The sequence below is a fragment of the Phacochoerus africanus genome, chromosome 5, assembly GCF_016906955.1.
Source record: "Phacochoerus africanus isolate WHEZ1 chromosome 5, ROS_Pafr_v1, whole genome shotgun sequence".
NCBI classification, from domain to species: domain Eukaryota; kingdom Metazoa; phylum Chordata; class Mammalia; order Artiodactyla; family Suidae; genus Phacochoerus; species Phacochoerus africanus.
In genome coordinates this window covers 91,426,145-91,447,572 of record NC_062548.1, presented here as the reverse complement: position 1 = coordinate 91,447,572, position 21,428 = coordinate 91,426,145, and the positions used below count along the sequence as shown (strand labels likewise).

The 21,428-nt window shown below is 38.5% G+C and overlaps 1 protein-coding gene and 1 pseudogene across 2 annotated transcripts in view; one reads left to right on the top strand and one right to left on the bottom strand.

Moving 5' to 3' along the window:
- ACYP2 (acylphosphatase 2) overlaps window positions 1–21,428 on the top strand; it is a 173,700-nt gene that overhangs the window by 128,002 nt on the left and 24,270 nt on the right. The gene's annotated exons all lie outside the window — the stretch shown is intronic.
- Window positions 13,050–13,391, bottom strand: LOC125128068 (transcription and mRNA export factor ENY2-like; annotated as a pseudogene).

The window sequence follows — 21,428 nt, the reverse complement described above, 5'->3', positions numbered from 1 at the left end:
TAGGAAAACTAAGGCACAGAAATAATAAGTAATTTGCTCATGGACACATAATAACAGAAAAGTCAAGGAATGAACCCAGGTAATCAGACCCTGAAGCTCTTCCTATTGACCACTGCAGGGTATACTCTGAGCCTTTCTCAGCCTCAGGGTTCTCATCTATAAAACAGGGTCAATAATTCTGGTCTCTAATGATAGTTGCAATGATTAAATAGATGTGGAACATGGATGGAGGAGATATTGGTGCTGTCTTTATCTGTTTCTGTATTCTTTCATCTGTTATAATGAGTATGAATTATTCATTTTTTGTTACAATGATTTTTTTTCATATTCAAATCACAATCCTATGTTGACACTAGAATTATTATTCATGTATTTTTAATCAAGAAAAAACATTTAAGGCCTCTAAGAGCACTTGGCACAGAAAGGCACCCAATAAGGTCATTATTATGTCTGAAAGCAAAGTCAGAGTTTCCATTTGACTCAATAGGGATTTGTTGTCTCCGGAAGCTTGGGTGTGAAGGGAAGAAATAAGATAGGGGAACAGCTAGAGGTTTTTACCTTCCAGTGAGAGGGGCCATTACATCTTAAAGTCAGTGGTGGAAACCAGTGGAAGGGAGAGAGTGTTGTTGGGTTAGACAAGTGGGAATTAACCAATGAGCAAAGTAAACAAACTTGGGGGGGAGCGGCAGGCATCCTTGAACCTTAGATGAATTAACTTATTTTGGAGAAGATTAATAGTAATTTGTTAGTAGAGAAGCCCCATTTTATAAGGAAACAAAAATATCAAGATCATTTTAGAAGATGAGAAAGGAATTAAAAGAATGCTGTGGTTTTCTTTATCTACCTGGTTCTGGAGGATGTGAGGAGAACATTGGAAGAGGAGCCAACAGTTTATTTTTCCTTTTGTGGGTTTCAGTGGTAAAGTGATTGTTGGCAAAAGAACATCTTTTCAAGCTGCTTCCCTTGGTGTAGGTCAGAGAGGCAACAAGAGGAGTTATTTCTGCAGCTGGGAAAAAGGTTCAGAGCTGTCTTCCTGGAGTCGGCTCTCATTTCAGAGTTGAAAATAGATTTGAAATACTGTGCTATTTGGGAATCGGGGCCTATTCATTCTAAGCACATCTGTTGGTAGCTGTTGAAATTCAAATAAATTCAAATAAAGTCCAAGTAATGCTCATATGACACTTACCAATTTCAAGGAGTGTTAAAAAACACACATAGAGAAAACCTACACTCTAGTCACTGACGTTGCCTAAGACACAGTATGGAAAGCCTTGATTTTCTGCCAACCATAGTTACTTTGAACCTAAGCCACCACATTTTAATTCCTTTAAAATGCCCCTTCCTTGCTACCTGAACTTTTCACCTGGGATTCATTTTCATTTCAAAAGTTTAAATATGAACTACATCAAATAGTTCTATAATTTGATTTTGATCACTTCATAGCCTTCAGTAGTGAAATGAGGTGGTTGGGCTGTTAAACTCACAAAGTCATAACTGAATAAATGCGTTTTCTTTGTCTTCTCTCCAACTTGAATAAATGAAAATTTTCAGTTAAAGTGCTGCTGATTAAGGAAACTTGGTATATCTATTTATTTATACATGACTCCAATCCATAAGGATTCAAGGCATTTTTAAAAAGACAAACACAGGACAGAAAAATAAGGGAAATTCCTTTTTTCAGTTAAGCCATGACTCTCTTGATCTACCAAATGTATGGAAAGAAATAGACCATTTTAAGGTTCTATTGACTATACCACAGCCACAGCAACACTGGATTCAAGCTTCATTTCAAGCTACACTACAGCTTGTGGCAACGCCAGGTCCTTAACCCACCGAGTGAGGCCAGGGATCAAACCCCCATCGTCACAGACACTATGTTGGGTTCTTAACCCGCTGAGCCACAATAGGAACTCCGGTTTTAAGTTTTAATTTTTTTCTTAATAGTTAAAATTTTGACTGGCATTTCAAGTACCGTGTTTATATGTCATTACCTTGGAGTTTACAGTGTTACAAGTAGGTACTATACTGAGTATACTACATGAATTATCTCCTTTGTTTAAACCTCATAATTACTCCATGAAATATTATTATTTCTATCTTATAGATAAAAGTCTCCAAGACTTACAAATAAGTAATTTGCCCAAAGTCACATAAATGAGTCAGGATTCAAATCTGTGTCGGTTCTTAATTCCTAATCTAAATTATGCCTTATATGTGGGAGGCAGTGAAAGAGAGGGTAAAGGACTGTAAAAATAGAGGTCTATTAAAAATGACAAAAAAGAAATTCGCATGTTAAAAGAAGGCATTTGTATAAATCCAGGCAAACTTTAAAAGCAAGTATTATGGTAAAAATAAGGCTTCAGGAAGGAAAAAGACAATCATGGTATGAACAGACCCGAACAAGGTTCCGTAGACTAAGGTAGGATAAAATCACACACTTGATTCTCAGGGTGTGTTCTTGCATTCTCCAGTGCCTTTGGGAAATGTGAGTGCTCTCTGGAGGGTTCTGGCTTGGTGAAAGATCCTCCTGGTTTCTCCTCTTTGCTTTCATCTATATGTTGAAAAATGCAATATATGTGAGACTCTAATGTTTTTAATAACTATTATTGTTCAACTACTAGTATAGGGGTTTCCTGCTTCCTTCTCAATCTTATTTACAAAAAATTATAAACCACAATTCCACTGTACTTTGTCAGTAGTAATTTTTTCATTTTTGCCTTTTTTGATGTGCGTAATAAGTATTCTTATTATATGGCTCCCTTCTACCATTAAATAATAACAACTTTTCTAGTTTTCATAGTTAAAATTCTATTGGCTATATAATAGTTTATTGAATTGATAGAGTATAATTTATATTGGACATTTTGTTTGTTTCCAGTATTTTGCAATGATAAATATCCTTCCAAGGGAGTTCCTTGGTGGCTTAGAGGTAAGGATTTGGTGTTGTCACTGCTGTGGCACATGTTCAATTCCTGGTCAGGGAACTTCTACACACCATAGACGCTGCCAAAGAAAATATCTTGCCAGGAACTTAATAATGTGTATAATTTACTTGTATTCCTTCATAAGTGAATTGCATGTTTATATTCTTTGGCCATTTAAAGCAATATTATGGCAATCTCTTGAGGTTGTAATTTTTTTTTCTTTCTTTTTTTTCTTCTAGGGTCACACCTATGGCATATGGAAGTTCCCAGGCTAGAGGTTGAATCAGAGCTGTAGCTGGTGGCCTACACCATAGCCACAGCAACTCAGGATCTGAGCCGCGTCTGCAACCTACAACACAGCTCATGGCAATGCCAGATCTTTAACCCACTGAGCAAGGCTGGGGATCAAACCTGCAACCTCATGGGTACTAGGCAGGTTCATTACCACTGAGCCATGATGGGAACTCCATCTTGAGGTTTTAATATTTTTGAAGTGAAGTTATTCACATATTACATATTCTAACTTCTTTTCTATCATGACCTATACAAATGTTTCCAAATTATTTTTCCATTCTTGTTTGTTTTTATGTTACAACAATCTTTCCTTGATGTCTTTGAGATCTTTACTTTTCCCTTTGTGATTTTCATTACTGCTCTAAGCTTGTCAAAGATACTATCCCTCTAAAGATTTCATAAATATTTGATTTTTTTCTCATAGCTTTTCTAAGAATTAAAGCAAATATTTATTCTGTAATCCACTAGGGGCTTATTCTGGTAATGTGGTATGAGAGCTGATCTAAGTCACGTTTTGTTTTGTGTTTGTCAGCCAGTTATCGTGGCAGTTATTAAAGTGTAATTAGGTAATTATTAAATAGAATTAGGCAAGTATTAAATGTTATTTTCCCTAATTTTATGATGATTGTATAATACATTAAATTGATTTCTATATGTTCCACGCTTCTTTATTTTACTCATTTAATTAATGTATACTTTTAGAATTTGTTTTAGGATTTCCTGGGAAATAGATTGGCATTATAACTCATGGTTTCCTTGTTAGTGCAGAATTTTAACATTCAGTAGTAAATTTGGGGGAATTCCCTTGTGTCACAGTGGGTTAAGTATCCAGTGTTGTCTTTGCAGCAGCCCAGGTTGCTGCGGTGGTGCAGGTTGGATCCCTGGCCTGGGAATCTCCATATGCTGCAAGCAGAGCCCCCAAAAAATAGTAAATTTTACTTGGTGAAATTTTTTTTCAATATAGTAACATGGTATATATCTTAATTTGTTCATCTTGTTTTATATATCCCAATACAGCTTTATAGTTTTCTTGACATATTGCTCATAAGTCTTGATAGTTTTCTTTATAACTATCATAGGCAATTCTGTTAAGTTTATCCATCTCCCCTCTTTTTTTTTCTATTTTGAATGAAATTTCTTTCCTTTTTGTTATATTATTGAACTGATGAATAAAGCCCCTAATTATGGCATATTCATTATAAACCTGGTCACTTTGATAAACTCATAGGATAACAAGTTTAAACAGAGTTCTTAGGATTTCTAGACATGTGATGTTTACTGCCATCTCTCCCTTTAATGTATCATTCCATTGGCACAAAGTGAATACTCACTAAATGGAATTTGCCATTTGTGTATTATTAAGAAGAGCATTAGGATAAGAGTCAGGAAACCTGAATCCTACTGTCAGTTCCTCAACTAAGAAAGTCGTCTATGAAGCACCTTCTGTAGGTCCAACACCATGCTGGGCACTTTACATAGTCCATTTTGCATAAGTCTTAGACTAGCCTACAGTGTATATATATTTTTGAATATTATAGATAAGGGAATTGATGTTTGGCAGGAATAGAGAAGCCAAGGCTGGTGCAAGCTAGGCCCCCTAAAACAAGAAATGGAAGATGGCAGGATCTTAACTGTAGCATTCTGTATGTGAAAGGTCATGGGCCCGAGCCTCTGGAGTCCTTAACCTAACAGCTTTATGCTCCCTGTGGGCAGCCTTGACCACTGAACTTTGGGCGAGGGTCTGAGGAACTGGGGAGGGGTGGAGAAGCTGCATCAGCTCACTTTCGTCTTTATCATGTATACACTCTTCACACTTGCTGCTTCTGGGTCAGAGTAAACATGAGTGAAAGCAGACCTAGAGAGAGTCTCTGCTCCCCTTCTCATCAGCCTTTCAACCTAGGTATCAGCCTTGTAGGTCTGGCTTAGATCAGTTGATTAATTTGTCCAGGACCATCAGTGAGTGATGGAGTAAGTGGCCTGCTCCACAGCTAGAGAGCTCTTGCCATTCTCCCAAAGATGTCCATACCAGCTGTGTACTTTGGGCAGGTCATTTCACCTCTCTGGGCTATCACTCCCTCATTTGTACAATGAAAGAATCAGATAAATGATCCAGTTTTGGAAGGCTGACTGTTGTTGAGTGCACCTTACACTTTTCTTGTCTTCAAGACTGCAGATTCCTCCAAAATAAGGACTGTGCTTTCCACATCCTTGAATCACTCATACTGCTTTGCACATAACAAGCACTCAGTGGTTATTTGTTGATGCTGAATGAATGAATGAATTGACAAACCAAAGGAAGAAAATAGTCTTAATAATCTTTTCACAAGAGATTTTCAATGCCAGAACACAGGCTCCTCAGGAGGCCCCTAAAACACCATTTCACATTTCAACTGTGGAATCTTTTATAAAGATAGCATTTGTCATCAGTGTTTTTGTAAGAAGATGCTTAGCAAAGGTCAGCTTGTTTTCATCAGAAAAGAACAAAGAATTGAGGTTAGGAAAGCAGGAAGTCTAGAAAGGATCTAGGTTGGGAGCCGTGCTAGGTAGAACTTTCCTCTAACAAAGCTTTTTGGGCCATTTTTATCTTTGTGCTGCTGTTCTAGCAACAGTATGACAAAATTGTGACTTCAAATTTAATAAAAGTAGAGCCTGTCTAAACTCCATTTTGAATAAATGATGAACTGTGTGGAGCATGCCTTAATATCTCTGGGCATGTGGTAGAAAATGACCAAATCTTATGTTCCTGTCTATAGTTTAAACACACAGTGTTTTATTTATTTATTTATTTATTTATTTATTATTTGTGTCTTTTAGGGCCATGTTGATGGCTTATGAAAGTTCCCAGGCTGGGAGTCCAATCACAGCTGTAGCTGCAGGCCTGTGCCACAGCCACTGCAATGCGGGATCTGAGCTGTTTTTGCAGCCTATACCACAGCTCATGGCAACATCAGATCCTTAACCTGCTGGGCAAGGCCAAGGATCAAACCCATGTCCTCACGGATGGTAGTCGGGTTTGTTAACCACTGAGCCATGACAGGAACTCCATAAACACACAGTGTTTTAAACGCACGTTTAGAAGACGCAATAAAATTACTTGCACATTATTTAACAGCATGTTCTCTTTTTTATGCTAAAAAAATCCAAAGGATGGTATGTAGCCTTTGGGGGAGTCATATAATCTGTGGATTTTATAATTACTGATTTTACACTTAAAATCTCATTGAAGTCATTAGTTAATATTTCACAATCTTTATTTATGTCTGAAAACTAGTGAACAGATCTCCCAACAACCTTCCTGCCCCCTCCGCCATCTCCAGCCAAAGGCTGTGAGGAGGGAAGACCTGTACTGCCAAAAGCTATAAAGGTTATTTTTGGAATAAAAACAGGAATTTGCAGCATATACAAGTGTCTGGTTTAGTCTCTTAAGCTTCACAAAGACCAGCATCATATTGAGACTATAAAATTATTGTTCTCTGAAACAAAAATCTAGGGAAATTGATTGGAAAATTAATGGAAATTTTGTTGAAATTACTTAAATGTCAAATTTTTTAAACTAAGTTTTTATATAAAAGGAAGCATATGAGGGCAAAACTAAAGGAATCAGACTGTTTTGTATGAGCTACAGTGTTTGCAGGAAAAGAAACATTACTGAGACCAGAACAGTTTCTTTTAACACAGATACAAAGGAGAATGACATGGAAGCAGCAATTTTGTGTCACCACACTAAAGATCCTTGGCTGTGCTTTCCATATCTTTTGACTAAACCAAAATATCTACATTCAGTTGCAATTTGAGAAACAGGCATTAAAGTCACCAGTGTCTTTGCCTCTCAATTTTTTTTTACCACTTTGTAATAGCATTTAGCTTTATTGTCCCAGAACAGGAAAAGGAAAACATCATTTTAACTAAATTTTGGTAATAACTTATTCATCATGTGCATAATTTTTACATTCTCAATGTTATTTTAGTTTGTAAGAGGGGGTACAGGGATCAGTTATGGAAAATGCCATGGCAACCTGAACTGAGATGGTCCTGAATTCTCTAGATTATATTTCAGTCTTCCTAATATTAAAGTCCTGTGCAAGGTAAGACAGGAAAGAAAAAGAAAAAAAAATTCCTCAGTGAAACAACTTAATGTTAATAAATGCACCAATAAAGTTTATTTTGACCTTAAGTTAAAATGATCCCGCTCTAATCGATGACTCTAATGGGGCTGCTCGTCTGCATTTATTCAAGTTAAATTTCAGATAAGCCCTTGAATTGTGTGAGCTCAACTCTATTCTCTAAAAGAGAACCAGACCAATGTGAACCCGGATCCAAGTGTACTTTTCTGGTAACATGTGACTAGTTGGCTCTCAATATCTGTTGCATATCTCACTCTATGTCACTCTTAGTGATAGGAAACAAGGGACTAGATTTGTGGGACAGAGGTGACAATTGCATAAAAATTACATTTAAAACAGGTTTTAATTTTGAAATGAAACTAGTACTACTTGACTATTTCTAGCTCCTGGTATTAGATCAGGAGAGAAAACCATTTTTAAGACATTTCCCCTACACTCTTGGAATAAGATAGGAATGGGGAGATCTAGTGCTTTCTTTCAGCAACCCCAGGGATGTGCTTTCTGAGGCTCTTAGCAGGGGAAACCATTAGCTCGCAGAGTGAGGATCAGCTTTGTAGGTATTTAACAATCCTCTTGCTAAGGAATTATCAAGCTCTGAGAAATGGTTAAGCAGACTTAAAGAATCTAACACATTAAGTGAATTACATTTAGGAGAGTTTGGAATGTTAGCATGTGCTGTTTTGTAGTAAATATCCAAGCCCTGCCTGGTTTGTCTATTTGATAAGAATAAAGTTCCAATTTAATGTAATTTCTTATTAGTTAATATGTGGTCAAACAATAAAATGCAACATTAAGCATATCCCTAATTATATCTGCTATAGTTATTTACATAGCAATTGCTATGAATGTTATTTATATATCATACATCTTTTTCTGGAGAAAAATTAAAGCCGAAACTTAAATAGCTTAGTGTTTGCCCTCTCTGTCTTTGTTAGAAGTTCCTTTAAAGAAATTGTAATTATAAATGTTCCAGGTATACTTTTAAAATATTTTCTCCCTCTGGGAGTTCCCATCATGGTGCAGTGGTTAATGAATCCAATTAGGAACCATGAGGTTGCGGGTTCGATCCCTGGCCTTACTCAGTAATGGAACATGATGGAGAATATTGTGAGAAAAAGAATATATATATACCTGTATGTGTGACTGGGTCACTTTGCTGTATAGTAGAAAACTGACAGAACACTGTATACCAACTATAATGGAAAAAACAAAAATCATTTTTAAAAGAGATATACATATAACATTGGTTGCAGCAGCTATAAAATTTAACAGTACAAAAATGAAGATAATGTAAATCTCATATTAGGAGCATAGATCAATAAAAAAACTTTATAGAGAAAAACTTAGCATTGTTTATTAAAAGCCTTAAAAGGTACATATGAAATGGGTACTTGTAGTTTCATTATATTTTTGTACTTCTGGGTGTGTTTGAAACCTCTGTAATAAAAAGTTTTAAAAATGTCCAATGAAGATAAAAATATTAGTTAAGTGAGTATATAAAAATCTAAATTAAATGATAATACAGAATGATATAACTCATTATTGCCTTATCGTGGAAAGTTTTATGCCTGTGATTATCTAGCACATAAAATTACAAATTTCACTACTGAAACAATTTTACTAATTTCTTAACATGTGTGCTAGAGGATTCATATGTATAAGCTTATAAACGCCTGAAGTATTTCTGAAAAAATAAATGAAAACTACTAAAAGTAGCTGCCTCCTAGGAAGGAGGAGGAGGAAAGAAAGGGAGGCTTATTTTTCGTTAAATATCCTATTGTTTTTTTGAGTTTTTGTACATTTTGCATGTACTGCCTGATTAGATAAAATGTGACTCAGTGATTCTACTCCTAAAAATTTATCCTAAGGTATCAGTGAGGATGTAGGTAAAGATTTTGCTTCAAGGATTTCATTACATTTACCTTTGGAAATACAGGTAGCTTTCTTCCTTTTTTTTTTTTTTTCTCCCCCCCCGCCCCCAGGGCATATGAAGGTTTCCAGGCTAGGGGTCAAATCAGAGCTGTAGCTGCTGACCTATGCCACAGCCACAGCAATGTCAGATCTGAGCCATGTCTGTCACCTACACCATGGCTCATGGAAACACCGGATCCTTAACCCACTGAGCGAGGCCAGGGATCAAACCCGCAACCTCATGGTTGCTAGTTGGATACGTTTCTGCCACAACGGAAACTCCTAACTTTCTTTTCTTGTTTTCAAATTATTTTCAAAATGCTCCAATGAACATGTATCAATTTTAAATTAATAAAAAGATTATGGAAGTGTCTGAAAAATGCCCAAGGGAATAAAAGCATTGTTTCTTCTTATTTTTTCTTTTCTTTGGGAAGGAACAATCTGAACATAGATCAAAATATAAAATTTGGCTTTTGTGATCAAAGTCGTTACAACAAATGCTGAAATTGTACTGGCAATGTCTCTTGCTAGGAGGTAATGACATCCTGAGTTAAATACCATATAATATTTTACCAATGATACTAAGTCTTTTCAGTGGGTTTAGTAGCTCCAACATGGTTTTTCAAGGAGTTTTTCCCCCCCATGTGTAAGTTTTATAATATTGAAAACTGTTAGACTAGCATGTTTATGTTATTAACAAAGGAGAATGGTGGTTGAAATACCTGATCTAACAATATGGAGACACTAGACTCTCTAAGTGGAAGACTCTAATGGATGAAAATACATTACTGGGGCCATGGCTAGATGGTGAAGGATTTTGTACAGCTTTCTAAGGATACAGATTTTTTTCTGTAAAGACACAAACTGAGTTGTATTTTCAAATGAAAAGTCAAGGTACCTATAGAGGATAGATTAGAGGGAGTAAATTTTTTTTTTTTGTCTTTTTGCCTTTTGCTGGGACCGCTCCAGCGGCATATGGTGGTTCCCAGGCTAGGGGTCGAATTGGAGCTGTAGCTGCCAGCCTATGCCAGAGCCAGAGCAACACAGGATCCGAGCCGCGTCTGCGACCTACGCCACAGCTCATGTCAACACCAGATCGTTAACCCACTGAGTTAACTATACATCAGGATCTCATTGCTTATCCATTCCAAATACAGTAGTTTGCAACTATTAACCCCAGATTCCCAGTCCACCCCACTTCGCCACCCACCACCCCCACGGCAACCACAAGCCTGTCCAAAGGCAATAGTTTGTATCTGTTAACCCCAAGCACCCCATCTATCCCACTCCCTCCCCCTTGGCAACCACAAGTCTGTTTTCCAAGTCCATGAGTTTCTTTTCTGTGGAAAGGTTTATTTGTGCTGTATATTAGATGCAAGATATAAGTGATATCATGTAGTACTTGTCTTTCTCTTTCTGACTTACTTAGTATGAGAGTCTCTAGTTCCATCCATGTTGCTGCAAATGGCATTATTTTGTTCTTTTTTTTTTTTTTTTGTCTTTTTGCTATTTCTTGGGCCGCTCCCACGGCATGTGGAGATTCCCAGGCTAGGGGTTCGATTGGAGCCGTAGCCACCGGCCTACGCCAGAGCCACAGCAACGTGGGATCCGAGCCGTGTCTGCAACCTACACCACAGCTCACGGCAACGCCGGATCGTTAACCCACTGAGCAAGGGCAGGGACCGAACCCGCAACCTCATGTTTCCTAGTCAGATTTGTTAACCACTGCGCCATGACGGGAACTCCTATTTTGTTCTTTTTTATGGCTGAGTAGTATTCCATTGCATGGATATACCACATCTTCTTAATCTATTCATCTGTTGATGGACATTTAGATTGTTTCCATGTCTTGGCTATTGTAAATAGTGTTCAATGACCATGTGAGTGCATGTGTCTTTTTCAAGGAAAGTTTTGTACAGATATATGCCCAAGAGTGGAATTGCTAGGTCATATGGTAGTTCTATATTTAGTTTTCTAAGGTACCTCCATACTGTTTTCCATAGTGGTTGTACCAATTCACATTCCCACCAACAGTGTAGGGTGGTTCCCTTTTCTCCACACCCTCTCACATTTGTTATTTGTGGACTTATTAATCATGGCCATTCGGACTGGTGTGAGGTGGTATCTCATGGTAGTTTTGATTTGCATTTCTCTAATAATCAGTGATGTTGAGGATTTTTTTCATGTGCTTGTTGGCCATCAGTATATCTTCTTTGAGAAATGTCTATTCAGATCTTTTGCCCATTTTTCAATTGGGTTATTGTTTTGTTTGTTTGTTCTGCTCTTGAGTTATATAAGTTGTTGGTATATTTTATAGATTAAGCCCTTGTCAATTGAATGGTTTGAAACTATTTTCTCCCATTCTGTAAGTTGTCTTTTTTGTTTTCCTTTTGGTTTCCTTTGCTGTGCAAAAAGCTTATCAGTTTGATTAGTTCCCATTGGTTTATTTTTGCTTTTATTTCTATTGCTTTGGGAGACTGACCTGAGAAAACATTTGTAAGGTTGATGTCAGATAATGTTTTGTATATGTTCTCTTCTAGGAGTTTAATGGTATCTCATCTACATTTAAGTCTTTAAGCCATTTTGAGTTTATTTTTATGCATGGTGTGAGGGTGTGTTCTACTTTCATTGATTTATATGCGGCTGTCCAGTTTTCCCAGCACCACCTGCTGAAAAGACTCTTTTTCCCATTTTATATTCTTGCCTCCTTTGTCAAAGGTTAATTGACCATAGGTGTCTGGGTTTGTTTCTGTGGTCTCTATTCTGTCCCATTTGTCCAAATGTCTGTTTTGGTACCAGTACCACACTGTCTTGATTACTGTGGCTCTGTATTATTGCCTGGATATTGCTGCTATTGGCATAAAATAGTTTGTTGCTTCTGTTTTAACTCATATACATAACAGCATGTTTTTGGAGCATTCTTTTGCTTAGTAACCATAAAGGCCCATTTGGCTTATTAAAAGGTGATGAGATATTTCTGTTTACCTATAGATTCCCCAATGCCTGCTGTTACATTGACAAGTTTTCTTAAAAATAAGTTGCTCTTCTGAAATGAATTCAGTGATATTGTTAAAGAGGATGCTGCTGCCTCATCATTAGGGGAGCACCTGCAGGGCTTGTGTCCTTAGAAGCAGGAAAGGATGGCATTTGTCCAGTCACACAGCTTTACCTAGCTGCAAGCAGGGTCATGAATTTGTTGAAAAGTGTGAGGTGTAGTCTGTGATCAGGGAACAGAGAAACTAGCTGATCCATGATGAATCAAACCACAAACCTTATCTTTTTAAAATTCATGTTCATACTTACTGAGCTAACCAGCCACAACAAAAGTAAATTTAAAAACTAGCATAAAGGATTTGAGAAGTACTATTTCATGAACCGATGGATTGGTAAATCTGGAAGGCATCTTGACCAGGGATTGGCAAATTACTTCCCATTTAGCCAAATACAGCCCACTGCCTGTATTTTTTTATTTTTATTTTTTTAACCATCATACAAAAAAGGATTTTATTTGGGGGAATTGATTCCAGAATTCCCATCATTGTGCAGTAGAAACAAATCCGACTGGGAACCACGAGGTTGTGGGTTTGATCCCTGGCCTTGCTCAGTGGATTAAGGATCTGGCGTTACCATGAGCTGTAGTATAGGTCACAGACGTGGCTTGGATCTGGTGTTGCTATGGTCATGGTGTAGGCCAGTGACTACACCTCCGATTAGACTCCTAGCCTGGGAACCTCCACATGCCGTGGGTGCTGCCCTAAAAAGACAAAAAGACAAAAAAAATTTATTCCTAATTTATGGCAAGTTTTACTTTCAGAAATAAAACTACAAAACAACACAATCTAATTCAATCTTAAAGGCTGGCATGCTGAGCAAGGAATGTTCTTATTCTTCGTAGGAGCTCCTTCTTTCACTGTCAGGTACCAGGGCTCTGTCTTTTGGTGTGATTTCAGCCACCAAGTCATCAACAGTAACGTGTTCTAGTCCTTTTTCTTTAATTACCTTTACAGTGTGCCTTCATCTGATCCTTCCAGCCACATTCAATTAATTTCGCTCTCAGCAACTCTTGGAGGTGTTCTCTTTCTCCAGTTTCTATCAACTTTTAGTTAATCACTGCTCTCATCTGTGCATCTTTGTTCATCTTGCCACCACCTCGGGCGAGGGCCGTCCCTTTCCAGTGATGAAATGACCCTTGCGCTGATGACCATTACCTACCACTCTCTTCGGCTGCCCAGACCTCCTGTTTTTGTAAATAAAGTTGGAACACAGCCAAGTCCTTCTGTTTACATATTGTCTATGGCTACTTTTGCACTAGAACAGTAGGGTTGAGTATACAGATCACAAAACCTAAAACATTTATTGTCTGGCCCTTTATAGAAGAAGTTTGCCAACCTCTGATTTAAACCAAACTTTTCATTTTGGAGATATGGAGATTGGGAATCAAGTAGGTGAGTAACTTGAGAAAACAGCTGGCACAATCTCCTAAATCCCCAATGTCGGGATCTAGAGCTATCATCTATTAAGATTTCTGTAAGGTAAGAGATCATTTTTACACCTTGTAGAAGCCCTACTGCCTTCTCAGGCATGGTGTCGCTCCCTCTTCCACTGCCTTTCAGGCTTCCATCAATGAATAAGTTCTTTTGTATCATTTTAACTAGATTGCACATATTAGTCATTTTATAGGATTTCATCTTTCTCTGTCTGACTTCATTTAGTATGATAATTTCTAGGTCCATCCATGTTGCCACAAATGGCATATTTCATTCTTTTTTAATGCCTGAGTAATATTCCATTGTATGTATGTACCACATCTTTATGCCTTCCTCTCTTGGACTCATTTGGGTTACTTCCATGTCTTGACTATTGTAATTAGTGCTGCAGTGAAAAGTGGGGTTCATGTATCTTTTAGAATTATGGTTTTCTCCAGATATATGTCCAGGAGTGGGATTGCTAGATCATATGGTAGTTCTGTATTTTGTTTTTAAAGGAACCTTCATACAATTTCCTTAGTAGTTGCACTAATACTCACTCCCACCAATAGTGTAGGAAGGTTCCCTTTTCTCCACACCCTCTCTAGCATTTATCGATTGTAGACTTTTTGGTGATGGCCATTCTGACTGGTGGGAGGTGATTACTCATTATAGTTTGAGTTGCATTACTCCAATAATTAGTGATGTCGAGCATCTTTTCATGTGGATTTTGGCCATCTATCTTCTTTGGAGAAATGTCTGCATAGATCTCCTGCCCATTATATACAATGTTGCATGAGATGTTTGGCCATCTATCTTCTTTGGAGAAATGTCTACATAGATCTCCTGCCCATATATATATATAATGCTGCATGAGATGTTTGTATATTTTGGACATTAATCCCTTGTCAGTTACTTCACTTGTAAAGATTTTCTCACATTCTATGTATTGTCTTTTTTGTTTTTTTTAATGGCTTCCTTTGCTGTGCAAAGCTTGTAAGTTTGATTTGGTCCCATTGGTTTATTTTTATTTTCATTACTTTAGGAGGTAGATAAAAAAGTTATTGTTGGGATATATGTTAAAGAGTGCTCTGCCTAGGAGTTCCCATCGTGGCTCAGTGGTTAACGAATCCGACTAGGAACCATGGGGTTGCAGGTTCGATCCCTGGCCTAGCTCAGCGGGTTAAGGATCCGGCATTGCCGTGTGGTGCAGGTTGCAGATGCGGCTTGGATCCGGCGTTGCTGTGGCTGTGGCGTAGGCTGGCGGTTGCTGCTCCAATTCGACCCTAGCCTGGGAACCTTCATATGCTGCAGAAGCGGCCCAAAAAATGGCAAAAAAAGACAAAAAAAAAAAGAGTGCTCTGCCTCTGCCTTCCTCTAGGAGTTTTATAGAATCTGGCCTTACAGTTATCTTTTTAATTCATTTTGAGTTTTTTATATGTGGTATTAGAGAATGTTCTAATTTAATTCTTTTATATGTAGCTGTCCAGTTTTCATAGCACTGCTTATTGAAGAGACTGTCTTTCCTCCATGTTCTTTCCTACGTTGTCATAGATTGATCACATATGCATGGGTTTGTTTCTGGGCTTTCTATCCTGTTCCATTAATCTATATTTCTGTTTTTGTGCCAGAACCGTACTGTTTCAATTGCTATAGCTTCGTAGAATAGTCTGAAGTTGGGGAGCCTAATTACTCCATTTCCATTTTGCTTTCTCAAGATTGCTTTGGCTATTTGGAGTCTGTGGTGTTTTCATACAAATTTTTTAGATTTTTGTTCTAGTTCTGTGAAGAATGCTGTTGGTAATTTGATAGGGATCGTATTCAATCTGTACACTGCCTTGGGTAGTATCATCATTTTAACAGTATTGGTTCTTCCATTCCAAGAATATGGTATATCTTTCCATCTGCTTGTGTTATCTTTGATTTCTTTCCTGTGTCTTACGTTTTCAGAGTACAGGTCTTTACGTTCCTGCTGTGGTGCAGCAGGATTTGTGGCATCTCTGCAGCACTAGGGTACAGGTTCTATCCCCAGTCTGGCACAGTTGATTAAAGGATCCATTGTTGCCACAGCTGTGACACAGATCTTATCCCTGGCCCTTGGAACTCCATATGCTATGGCACAGCCAAAAAAAAAAAAAATATTAGCAGAGTGCTAATAGGTCTTTTATTACTAGGTCTTTTCACTCTTTTGGCAGATTCATTCCTAGGTGTTTTATTCTCTTTGATGTGATAGTAAATGGGATCGTTTCCTTAATTTCTTTTTCTGATCTTTTGTTGTTGGTCTATGGGAATGTAAGAGATTTCTGTGTATTAATTATGTATCCTGCAACTTTACTGAATTCATTGATGAGCTCTAGTAGTTGCCTGGTTTTTCTATGTATGATATTTTCTATGTGCAATATCATGTCATTTGCAGTGACAGTTTTTCTTCTTTGCCAGTTGGATTCCTTTTATTTCTTTTTCTTCTCTGACTGCTGTGGCTAGGACTTCCAAAACTATGTTGAATAAAAGTGGTGAAAGTATACATTCTTGTCTTATCCCTGACCTTAATGGAAATGTTTTCAGTTTTTCACCATTAAGAATGATGTTAGCTGTCGGATTGTAATATATGGTCTTTATTATGTTGAGGTATGTTTCCTCTATGCCCACTTTCTGGAGAGTTTTTAATCATTAATAGGTGTTAAATTTTATCAGAAGCTTTTCCTGCATCTATTGAGATGATCATATGGTTTTTATTCTTCTTCAGTTTGTTAATATGGTATATCACATTGATTTGTGGATACTGAAGAATCTTCGCATCCCTGTATAAATCCCACTTGATCATGGTGTTTGATTCTTTTAATGTATTATTGGATTCAGTTTACTAATAATTTATTGAGGATTTTTGCATATATTCCACCAATGATATTGGTCTATAATTGTCTTTTTTGTGGTATCTTTGTCTGGTTTTGGTATCAGGGTGATGGTAGCCTCACAGAATGAGTTTGAGAGTGTTCCTTCCTCTGAAATTTTTTGGAATAGTTTCAGAAGGATAGGTGTTAACTCCTCTCTAAACATTTGATAGAATTACTTTGTGAAACCATCTGGTTCTGACTTTGGTTTTTTTTGATGTTTTTAAGTCACAGTTTCAATTTCAGTACTTATGATAGCCTATTCATATTTTCTATTTCTTTCTGGTTCATTCTTGGAAGGTTGTACCTTCTTAAGAATTTGTCCATTTCTTCTAGGTTGTCCATTTTATTGGCATATATAGTTGCTTGTAGTAGTCTCTTAAGATCCTCTATCTGTGATGTGCATTGTAACTTCTTGATCTGTGTCTCCATTCTTTTTCTGAGATCTTGGATCATCCTTTCTATGATTACTCTGAATTCTTTTTCAGGTAGGATGCCTATCTCCTTCATTTAGTTGTTTTTGTGGGTTTTTACTTTGTTCCTTTGTCTGAAACATATTTCTCTGTTGTCTCATTTTGTCTAACTTTCTATGTTTGTGGTATCCTTTCTGCAGGCTGCAAGGGTTTTAATTCCTCTTGCTTCTGGTGTCTACTTCTGGTGGGTAGAGCTGGGTCTTGTCCCTCTGGTGGGCAGGGCCATGTCAGAGGGTGTGTTTAGAGGTAGCTTTGGGCTCAATACCACTTTAGGCAGCCTGTCTGGGTTTAATGTTTTTTTGGTATGAAGGATGTTTTTCGTTAGGACACCTGCCACCTCTTTCCTCGGTGCATGCTGGCTATTATCTCCTTGATAAGAGATGTGACTGATGTTGTGGTGACCAGAGCCTCCACTGGATATTGAGTGGGGCCTCCTATTTGCTCTGTGGTTGTCACAGACCTGTGAGGGGCAGGGTCTTCACCTTAGTTATTGGAATAGGAGCCCCCAGATCTGTTTCTGAATTGTGTTTCTGATATGCAGTGTGAGTTAGGAGGAATTTCTGCACTCTCACTGGGAGAAGAGTCACTGAGTATTGCTCCACTGGAGCTGTTCACCTGTGAGTGTACTCTTTTGTGTCACCTTTTACCTGTTATGCGAGCTCACAAAGTCCACTGTTTGCATTGCCCTCAGCCCCATCTTAACCATGGCTATGTAACTGGCCCTGGTGTCTCTCAGGCATTGTTTTCTGGGGCCACTAGCACAGATCCACTGAGATCAGGACCCAGGGCTGCAGTATTCATGCACTTGGGCTTGCTGTGAGAACTGTAGAGGCAGCTCAGACTCTGGCCAGGTCCAACCTGTGTGAGTGTGTGTACACTCTCACAAAGCCCACAGCTGCTAAAGCCAGACCCCTTTCAGCTGTGGGAACATTCATCTGTTCAGACGTTCAACAAGCACTGAATTTATAAGGCTGGCAGTGGAGGTGTAAATCCGTGTTCACACAGCCAAGAAAAGAGGTTTCAGCTCTTCCTATTTAGGTGCAGGGCCCCTGGAGCTCAGCTGTGCTCCACATGTGAGCAACCCATTGGCCACCGCTCCCGAGGCAGCAGGTGCACAGGGGGAAAGGCAGTGGTCAGTGTGCATGGGGAGGTAGGGTGGGACCACTGTTGGGGTGCAGGGCCTGCTTCTGACAAGAGGGGGAGCATGACTGTGTTGAGGACTTGCAGTCCAGCCCAGGCAGGAGCCTACCCCAGAGTCCAAAGAGGCAGGGGCCTGTGTAGGGAAGGAAGCTGCAAAGGTAGCCCCACCCCTTGCATACCACCACCAATGGCACTTAGCTTCTGTGGCAGCCTGGGCCTCTTCCCTGAATATTCCCTATCGTGGTGCTCAGAGCCAATCTTGACTGTATTCCTGGTAGGCAGATAAGAGCCTGATGTAAATCAAGGGAAACAAGGATGGTAAAGAGAGTGAAGATTGTTAGAATCAGTGGGACATCGTGGTTGACTGTGCCCAGATGTTGAGAGTCTAAGACTCCCCAGATTCTGTCAAATTTCAGAATGCAGGAGGAAGAGCACATTGGATGAGGGAGGTGTGGGTAGAGGTGGATATGACACAATCAAGTGGGGAAGCTCAGTAGATAGTGGATTATATGAATCTGGAGCCTCCCCACTTGATTGTATCATAATCCACTCAGTAGATAGTGGATTATATGCTAAATCTAGGTATAGAGGAAATCATTCAAAGAGTACATAGAGATGAAGAGAGCAGGGGATTAAGAGCAGAAACCTAGAGATCACCAAAGGAAGGACTGAGCAAAGTAAGAGGAACTCCCACTGATAAGGATCTCCTGGAGATGTAGGAGAAAGACAAAAGGTGGCGTCCCAGAAGCCTAGGTAGAGAGAAGGAGAAATGTCAGGTTAGATGAGGGCAAAAAAAAAATGTATGATGCTTTGGAGCTCTCTGATAACCTTTTGTCTCTTCAATTAATCCTTTCACATACTGGCAATGGGAAATACTTTGGAAGTAAAGGAAAACTCATATGTCGGTCACTGAAAGTATAAAGTTGGTGGAAGAAATGATTTGCTTTTACACAGACCTTTTCTAGAATATATGTATCAAATGAGGATTTAGTCTTCCACTATCCCAGGCTTTTAATGAATTCTAATAAAGACCCATTTGTGCTGCTGAGAATATATTTCCTCTCCAAATGGATGATTTGTTCATCATCTGATATTTTGTGCTGGCTTGAGTACTTTTATGTGATAGGCCTAAAGTAAAATACAACTTTCCTACTACCTAAAATCATGTCCAAATGGAAGGCGTCTGGAGCTAGACTATCTAAAATATTTTCAAAAGGTTAAAAAGCAATGCTTTATTTAGTATATGGTAATAGTAAGTCTTTGTTGAATGAATGAATACGTAAATAAGTAAATGTGTATCCTTCTATAATTTTTCAACTATCTATTGTGATTTTAAAACAAATCCGCAAATTGTTTGACATTCCTCCCACTAAAAGTAAGGTCTGATTCTCCTCCCCCTGAATAGGGGCCAGCCTTAGTGACTGGCTTCTAACAGGTGGCATGCAATGGGGTCAACCCTGAGACTAGATCATCCTCACCCATTTGTGTCACTCCTCCTGTTGCACATGTGCCTTTGGACTGCTGAGCTAATAGAAATGTAAAAAGTCTCGCTACCCTGAAGCCACCATGCTGGATAGGCCACAAAACCATGAGGGAGAGATGCCTGAGGAGTCTGTTGTTCCAAACCCTAGGTTACTGGGTTTTTCCAGGCTCACCTGCCACAGGTGTGAGGGACTGAGACTTGCAGTTGTTCCAGTTCTCAGCCTCGGAACTGCTCTCTACAGCAGAGATGACTTCTCCCTACTAAGCTCTGTCCACAATGTAGACTTGTAAGCAAGACATTGTTTTAAGCCTCTAGGTTTTGAGTGCACTTTGGACAATTAGGTAATGTTCAACATGTTTGCACATTGCCGAATGAGAAGATTGGCTGTATGTTTCTGTGAGATAATTGTTGTGGATCGCCGTGAAGGACATTATGATGCTTCAGCACATTCCCTTTCTGGTGTACTCTCTCTGTGGCATTCTTGCAGTCACCTGCTACTCCAGGAGTCACTGGCTAAAAAGTCGCTTCCTTCACCTTTCCTAGATCTAGAAAAAATATCAGAGATACTGTCTTATGAAATTTAAACAAGTAAAATCACTTCTTTCAAGGCAAAGTACCTTAAGGTGTGGCTTGTAAACATGGTACAACAAGTGATAGGTTTTTCCTGGAAACAAGGATGTACTGGAATATGTTTCAGTATAATCCAGGTGACCTAAGGATGTCCTCCGAACAGGAACACAGTAACAGCAAAGAAAGCCATAACCTCATTAACCTATGTGAGGCAATGATAGGTTAATTAAAAAGTGGTGGGTATAGTGTTAGTTTTATAAAAGGCTATTGAAAGCTCCACTTCAGTGTTTTCTAGGGAGGAAGGTTTTATCATTATATATTTCCTAGGCCAACTATTGTTATTTTGTCTCATTAATGTGCTTCTCCAATTGAAAAATTCTTGTATAGATGGATGGGGTACCCAATGTAAATGAATACATGGTATTGTACTTTATAAGGTGATCCCCTATGGATTTGGTTAGCATGATTTGTTCCCCTGCGCTTGATCATTTCAGAGGAAGCTTTAAGATCAGTTTCCTAGACCACTGATGACCTTGAGCATCTCTACCAATGTTATGATTCCTCACAGGATTCTATAGGAAGCTGCTAGCTAGTTTCTTTCTTTCTTTGATATGTTTAGCTGTAGCAGGAATAGTGTGTGATGAGAAGATGTTCCTGAACATTAGTCCTTATTTGGATAATTGTCAGATGAAATAGCACTTTCTAGACCCAATTTCAGGGACCCTGGTTTCTTCCACAGCAGGACCCATCTTCTGTCTTTAGCTATCATGATTATAACTTTGAAGATCTCAGACTTTTAATTCAATTCAAATGCATGCACATCACTCTGCTGAGTTTGGGTTTATATGCCTACTTTGACTGGTCTCATCTAAAAGTTATTTGGAAAACTAAATCTGAGAGCCATTTACTAAATAGGTAGCTTTCAGTTCAAAAGGGGAAATGCAATTAATTAAACTGCATTTTGATTCTAGTATCAGACATTCTTCAATCATTTTATTAATGGCTTGAGAGAAATCAAGCACATTTCAGAATGCAATATTAAAATCATGTGGTATTTTACCTTGGAGGAGGGAATCAATACATGTCTGTCAACCTCTTCCATTAAATCCTTTTCTCTCTACTCCCTTTTAGCCTCTAACTCTTCCCTCTTTC